Here is an 8,257-nt window from a genome sequence, read left to right on the forward strand (position 1 = left end):
AGAGGAAGGGGGAGAAAAATTTAAAACTCAAAAGCATATGGAAGTGATTATTGATAAATTAAAATAAATAAAAAAAACTTGTCTATGGTCACTGCCTAGACTTTTTCATCGCCCACTCACTTCTCTAATGGCTGCCTACCTCAACTCTCAAAAGAAATCTATCTAAAGTTACCAATGATATCTTAGTTGCTAAATGGGGGTGCACTTTTCTTCTTAATCTTTTTTGTTATGGTCCCTGTTGGCTATCTTATGAAGGCTTTGGACCCCTCAGTGTTTTCAAGTGCATGAAGTAAAATTCAAAGGAAAAACAATTAAACCAATTATATTATAATGCAGTTATTAAAAAATCTTTTTAACGAGTTCATGGATCCCAGGTTAAGAACCCCTGTCCTGGATATTTCATGACACTGTCCTTTTCTGGTTCTCCTACCTGTCCAACTGCTCTTTGTCACCATCATCCATGTCCCACCCCTTATGTGAGACTGTATTCTTCAGCTCTGTCCTAGGTTCTCCTCTCTCTCTGTCTCTCTATTCTCTCTCTTTCTCTCTCTCTCATCTCTTTCTCCCCTCCCTTCTCTCTCTCTCTTTTGATTTTATCAGTTCCCATATGTTCTATTATCTCTTCATAATTCTCTTAGATCTATATTTCCAGACCTAATCTCTTCTGAATTCCAGTCTGATTGGCATGATAGTACCAAAGAACAAACAGACCAGGTATCTGAGCTCAGAATGCCACCCTAGACTATGGGAAGAGATGGCCTTCTGCTACAACAAACTTTCTTGCTTTTACATTTTGTGGGACCAGAAGAACCAAAGTGTTGTCCCACTGGGTCAGTGCCATAGTCCATTCCATTCATCATTTCCTTTCTGGCTGAGGCAGAAAGCCAAGTATTGTTAGAGGGCATTCTCAACATTAAAGTCAGGAGACATCATGAAGTCCTACTCCTCCCCCAACTTTTTATTTCACAAAGAAGAAACTAAGGCCTAGAGAAGCAAAATGATTTGCCCAAGGCCACACAGGGAACAGCTAGCAGAGCTGGGATGAGAACACAGGTCCAGGGCTTTAGCTTCTTCTGCCACAATAATGGTAATAATAGCTAGTGTTTATATAGCACTATAAGGTTTACAAAATGCTTTACAAATATTATCTAATCCTCTCAACATCTCTGGGAAGGTAGGTGCTGTCATCACCCCCATTTTACAGATGAGGAAACCGAGGCAGTGGGAGGTTAAGTGATTTGCCCAGCAGTCACCCAACTGGAAAGCATCTGAGGCTGGATTTGAACTCGAGTCTTCCCGACTTGAGTTCAGCACTCCACCCACTGAACCACGTAGGGGCCTACTAAGATTCTTACAAGACCCTGAATGCTCAGAGGGCAAACCAACTTCACACAACCCCTTGATCCTTTTAGTCGCCCCTCCCAGGCACTTCTTCAGCTTCCTATGCCTTTCCCATGGTCTGAATTGTCTAAGTGGTATGAAGCGGGAGATGAGTAGCTAGTCTAGCAGTGGGATGCAACCCCCAGGAGCAGTGCCAGCACTGAGCCTACAGCAACAACGAAGCAGGGCTTTACACAACAGGATGTGTAATTACAAAATCTATTAAAGCACTTATCAGTTACAAATTTGGCAACATGCATGCTAGAAATATTTCCCTACTTTGAGACTAAAGCAGCTAGGTGACATAGAAGATAGAACCTTGGAGTCAGGAGGACCTGAATTTCAATTCAGCCTCAAAAAAATATTAGCTGTGTGACTGTGGGCAAGTCACTAAACCTTGATTGCTTTAAAAAAAAAAAAAGGCAATTAAAACAAAACCAGTTGACCTAGCAACCATATTTGACAGTATTTGTTGAATTGAAGGTTTACTGAATTTCATTTAACTTTTACAACAACCTTGTAAAGTGGGTAGTGCCAGGGTTATCTTCATTTTACACATATGGAAACTGAGCCTAATACTCACTTTAGGTCACTTTGTGAGTGATGGAACTGAGATTAAAATCTAGGTCATTTTGACTCCAAGGGATTCAATGTTCTTTCCAATGCCCCAAAACAAAAGAATTTAGGTAGATTCTGGGGTTTGTTTTTAGCAGGATTAGCCACTAAACGAACAGCAAGGATGGTGACTGACTGGAACCATCAGTTTTATTTAGTTATAATTCAATTTTTTAATTAATACAAATATTTTTCTCTTTCTTTTCCAGCTTCATTGGAAAAAGAAAAAGAAAGTCCTTATAACAGATATTCTGAGTCAAACAAAATAAATTCCTATATGGAACCTATCCAAAAAGTATTTGTTTCATTCTCAACCTCTGAGTCCATAACTTCTCTGTCAGGAGGTAAGTAGAATGCTTTGTCATAAGTCCCTTGGAATTGTGGTTGGTCACTATGTCACTATCAGGGTGGAATGCTCAGTTTTTATATTGTTTAAATTAACTTTTAAAAAATGGGCAAATGTCTGTTTTCTCTCCTTTCCATCTCCCCTGCCCCCACTGGGGAAAAGAAAAAGAAAAGAAAACTCTTGTTACAAACATGGGAATTGGGGCTTTGTCATATGCCTAGACCACCCACCCAAGATCACATGTAACAACATTGTACATTCATAGGTAATGGAGGTACAATGACATCGAGTATATGGAGGTTGTCAGAAAGGTTGGTGTTTTTAAAATAGCCTGATTCAGCAACTCAGATTTTTTTCCCCTCATATTTGCATCAGAGGGTGAAGGACTCCTTTGTTCACATCAGGTAACACCATGTAGTAAGGAGGAAGGGCCCAAGGTCCACCTCCTTCCCTCACTGGCTCCCTACTTTCAGCCATATGGTCCTGAGAAAGTAGCCTGGGCCTTTGGCCTTTTTGTTTTTGCTTTTCCATCATGGGTGCAGGGATTGGAGTATGAATCATGGAGATCCAAGAGGAGGGATGTTGGAACACTCCTAGCATTGACCTCTGAGGAGCTCAGGTCTAGGGCAGGAGCCTAGCAGAAGCAGAACTTAGGGTGACTAATCTGAAGTAAACAGCCCTTTGTAAAAACTAATCTAGTGTAAAGTGATTAAATGGAACTGGGGTACTAGTCTCTGGGCCTCTAAAAATGAGGGAAATACAACCAGTGGGAGCTTGAGCCCAGCTTGGAGAGGAGACACCCCACAATCCTTTCAGGATCCTAGAGTAGCCCATGGGGTAAAATATAACAGGCCTGGTCTTTGGACAGAGTAATCATATTATATGTGAACAGTCAAGCAAAACAAATTCCAGCTTTGGATATGTCCAAGAAGCATATGTCTTATCCTGCCCCCTGACTCCACTACTTCCTTGTCAAGGAAGTGGGGAGTATATTTCATCATCAGTACTCTGGAATCATGGTTAGTAATTCAGAGTGGAGCCATCAATTTTATCTGAAAACATCAGGCCACCAGGGGGTGCTGTAATGCAAGGGAAGAATCAGCGCCATATTCAGCACTCTTCACTGTACTCTCCTAATTTGCAAGCGTTTTGCACATTCAAAATGATGCCCTCTCACCAGTTCCAGGTACCTTTGAGCCCTTAGGATCCTCCCACAGAGGGCCAGATCTTGAGACAAGGAAGGCCAGAGCAGGTGGCTGGTCTTCTTTCTGATGGACGATCACCTCTCAGACTAAGGAACTTAGTCACCGGGGCAAAGACAGGAGCCACAAACAGCTTCCTCGCTGTTGGCTTGTTTCGCACAGTCATTTAGTTTGGGAGTCAAAACAGTGTGTTGAGTTCAATCTTGGTCATGTTCCTTTCAGCCCAGATGTGCCGTGTTTGGTTTAAAACCTTAAGCCTTTTACTTCTTGGGCACTTCAGCCTTGAGTTTCTCCTCATTTAGAAAACTTTCTGATGATTGCTTCTAAATAATGAGAGTTCCTTCCATGACTTGTTAAACTGAAAAGGTACACAGCTATGAAGGTAACCCAGCTAACAAACCTCCATGGTTAACCAAACACAAAGCACGAAAGGGAGGACGTTTGCTGATATTGTTAAAGACCTATTGATAGTAATCGGCTCCTCTTTCTATGGTACTCTCATCTGCAATCCAATACTTCAAAGACCTCTAATGCCAGTCATGGGGGTACTCCCTGTATTGGCACAGACTTCAGTCCATGGATAGTATAGGAGATGATCCTTAAGGGCTGCTGTGAGTGGAAAAACTCAATACCCAGTCATGTCCAGATGACAGATGTGCCATTAATCAATTGACTCAAACTTGAAGCCTTTCTAGGTTGTCAGGGTCTGCTGGAGCCTGGGCTTCAATGGTATAGCCTCCAAGAACCTGAGGTCCCCTTCGTGTAACAAGGAAGAATCAGAGGAGGATATTAGTGGGCTTTTATCCACTCTTTTCCTAGGCAGCTAGATAGCATAATGGATAGAGCACTACACCTGGAATCAAGGAGACTCTGAGTTTGAATCCTACCTCAGACATTTGTTAGCTGTGTGACTTTGGATAAGTCACTTAACCTCTCAGCCTCAGTGTCTTTATCTATAAAATGGGAATAATATTGTGGTATAGATCAAATGAGATAGCACGTCTAAGTACTTTGCACACTGTAAGTGTGCTTGATGCTGTTCAGTTGTGTCCAACTCTTCATGACCCTGTGGTCCATATTGTCCATGCGGTTTTCTTGGCAAAGGTACTGGAATGGTTTGCCATTTCCTTCTCCAGCGGACCAAGGCAAACAAAGGTTAAGTCACTTGCCCAGGGTCACACAGCTAGTACATGTCTCAGGCCAGATTTGAACTCAGTTCTTCCTGACTCCAGGCCCATCGATCTACCCACTGAGACGGTTAGCTGTCTCATACTGAAGCGCTAGCTATTTCCTTCCTTTGCCTTATTAGTTATTGCAGCCTCCAAAGAGGATCCACCCAACATGCTAAAGGCCTTCCTGTTTGTTTAACATATTTACAGATAATGCAGCACTCAGACCCTCACCCTTTCCAAATGACCGAAATGGCTCCTTTTCTTGCCAAACATATCTGATATCTGTATACTCTTGTCGTTCTGGGTTTTTATGACATTTCTGTCTTCTGGATCACCTCTTACATTTCTGACCATGCTTTGGTCTCCCCCAAACTACCAAATTTTGTATAGATAAGGAATTACTTTATATGAACTTTCTAATTCTCACATTAGAATGTAAGTTCCTTCAGGGCAAGGACTATTTATTTCACTTTTGTCTTTGTATCACCAGGGCTTAGTGTGGGTGCTGATTGATTGATTGATGCCATTTCTCCTATTTAAAACATCGTTGGTAATATCCTACAGCCTTCATGTAACCCAGGTCTTTTTTAAAAATTGAGATAATTTATTTGAAATGAACTTATTAGCCAAAGAAAAACATCATTTTGCAGCTCATGAGGATAATTATGTGATACTGGGCAAAACACTATACCATTTTAATGGCTTTTACATCAGCTGCAATTTTGATTCTTCTAAGATAAGTGTCCTATGATCATCAATTACATAATATCAGTGTAGAATATTGGTATTAAAAGGATGAGCTTTTATTGAAAAGAGCACCTTGAGAGCATCATTCCTAATTCAAAGTGCTGCCCATTTTCACAAAATATACACAGATTTTAGTTTAAGGAAAGCTATTGGTCTAAAACATAGGGTGAATGAAAGTAATAAGACATAAGGTTGGAAATAAAGGTTAGACACAAGTTGTGGAGAACCACAAAGTTTTGTTTTATCTTAGTGGAAAGAGGGAACCATTTATGGTGTATGACAAATGAAATGTTTTTGGGGAGTGGAGAGGGGAAAAGACTTATGATTTCATCTGTGTAGTGATCTCCCCATGTGTAAGGTCCCTCCACTGATATGGATCTGTGACTCATCTGCTTATAGTCTTAAGAGTGTTGCTTGTCACTGAGTGGTTAGGTGACTTGACCAAAGTCACACAGCTAGTATGTGTCAGTGGCAAGACTTAAATCCACTTTTTCTTGATACCAAACTTGGTCCTCTACTTCTACCACATATATGGTTCTCTGCTTTAGGAATTAAGTGCCTACTAGGTGTTGGGGATATAAGTACAAAGTACTAAACAATCCCTACTCACAGTTCATTTACCTTCTACAAGGGGAGATAGGAAAGATTTCTTTGGCAACTGAGTAAGGTATTGATTGGAGAGTGAAGAGACTGGAAACAATTTTATATATATATATATAACCTATTATATATATATATATATATATAAAACCAATATATATATATATAAAACCTATATATATATATATAAAACCAATATATATATATATAAAACCAATATATATATATATATGTAAAACCAATTATAACATCCCAGATAAGAAGTAATGTTGGTCTAAATTAGGCTGTCAGCCATGTAAGTAGAATAAATAAAATTTGGCAACTAATTTGATACAGGGAATGGATCAAGGATAAATCAAACAATCAAGGATGACCACAGCATTATGAATCTATGTGACTGGGAGGGTGGTGGTATCCTAAAAAAATTGAAAAGTTTAGAAGAATGGATTCAATTCAATTCAAACATTTACTGTCTTTACTTTATGCCAGGTACTGTGGTTACAAAAAGAAAACCATCCTTACCCTCAGGGAGCTTACATTCTTGGAGATTAGGGCTGGGGGATGTACATAGGTAAACAGAGTACAAAGAAAAATTAAGGACAGAATCCTAACAAGTAGAGGGATCAGAGGAGGAGTTACTGAGGAAGTGACACGTTGAGCCTTGAAGGAAGGTAAAGATTCTGAATTTAGATGGAAAGATAATGACTTCTATTTTTAATATTAGTTGAAACATTTGCCAGCTATTCTGCACTTTTCTAGGGAGGTCTCAGGGCCTTTTGAAAGAAAGAAAGAAAGATTCACAACATACAGGTGTGAGGCTTCCAAGTAGTTTACCAGCCACTGGCTTCCTTCACTTTTGGTCCTGAGCCAGATTTTATTCTTTGCCACATTCACTATGCCTACTTTCAATTCAATAAGCATTTATTGAGCACCTATATACTATCTATGTTCAAGGTCTGTTCTAGGTACTGGGACTACAAAGACAAAACAAAAGCGCCTCCCCTTGAGGGGCTTACCATTCGTTGGGAGATACAACACGTGCGCAAGTAAACTCGAAGCATCTACAAAGTCATCACAAGATGAGAGAGTACTTAACAGTAGCTGGGACAAGAGCTCATCTTGGAAGAAACGCCTGAGCTATGCTTTGAAGTTGCTGGGGATCAAGATAATGTTTAATCTGGAGGGTCTTGTCAGTAAATGTCTTCATGTAACGTAGAAATGCATCGACCTTTGCAATAAGCACTGGTGCATAAATTGCAATTATCTTCAGCGTGGTCTGTTCGCTGAACTGGTTCATTGCTAGCAGTGCCATTATCCCATTATATATTTTTGGTGCTTTCTCGAATAAAAACAATCTTTTCCAGTTTATTTACATAGCTGAGAACCTGTGAGATGTTCTTCCAGTTAGTTACTTTTTGTCTGGTTTTCTTTAGAGACTGTTAATAAGGATACTATTCCGTTTCTCCAGTACTCACTAGCCAAAAATTGCACATTGAATAGCCACAACTTAATACTTGCAGAGGGTCTCAGAACTGCCACTCTTCTCTGCCCTTTTATCCACGATTCCACCAATGTCATCATGGAGGTGGAAAACATCCACGTAGGACTGAGTACTGTTTTGCGTTTTTGTTTCTTGGGTTGCCAGGACTGAAAAATTCATCACCTAGTGGCCAACCTTCTGGTGCTAAGCCTCTCCTTATTTAGCTAGGCAAGTCCTTGCAGAGCAGCATGTGGCTGGGACCCCAACCCGGAGCCTTTCCAGCTTGGCAGACCCTGCCAGAGCTTTGGACTCTACTGGAAATTCCAGAGTCAGGTCACTCCCACATTGTAGGAGTATGGCATCAAAGAAGGATGTTCACGGAATTTTATACAAAATAGCAGTTTATACATATGCAGCCCTTTCAGACATTTCATTTGATTCTCACACTGTATCTATGAGGTAGGTAATACAAATGGTATTAGTTTACAAATGAGGAAATAGGCTTCAAGAGGTTGTGACTTGGCCAAGGTGATGGGCACATCAGGACTGAGAGGCCCACAAATCCAATGCTATTTGCTTTTTCTACTACATACCTCCTGCTAGAATGGTTTTCTTATTGCCACTTTTGCCTTTATGGTGCAAGTCCCAGGTGTGTAGAGACCTGTATCTGAGCCAATTCTTAACAATGAGGGCCCACTTCCCTTTTCTGAGTTGT

Source organism: Vombatus ursinus, unplaced genomic scaffold (assembly GCF_900497805.2).
Source record: "Vombatus ursinus unplaced genomic scaffold, bare-nosed wombat genome assembly UNPS02014909.1, whole genome shotgun sequence".
NCBI lineage: Eukaryota > Metazoa > Chordata > Mammalia > Diprotodontia > Vombatidae > Vombatus > Vombatus ursinus.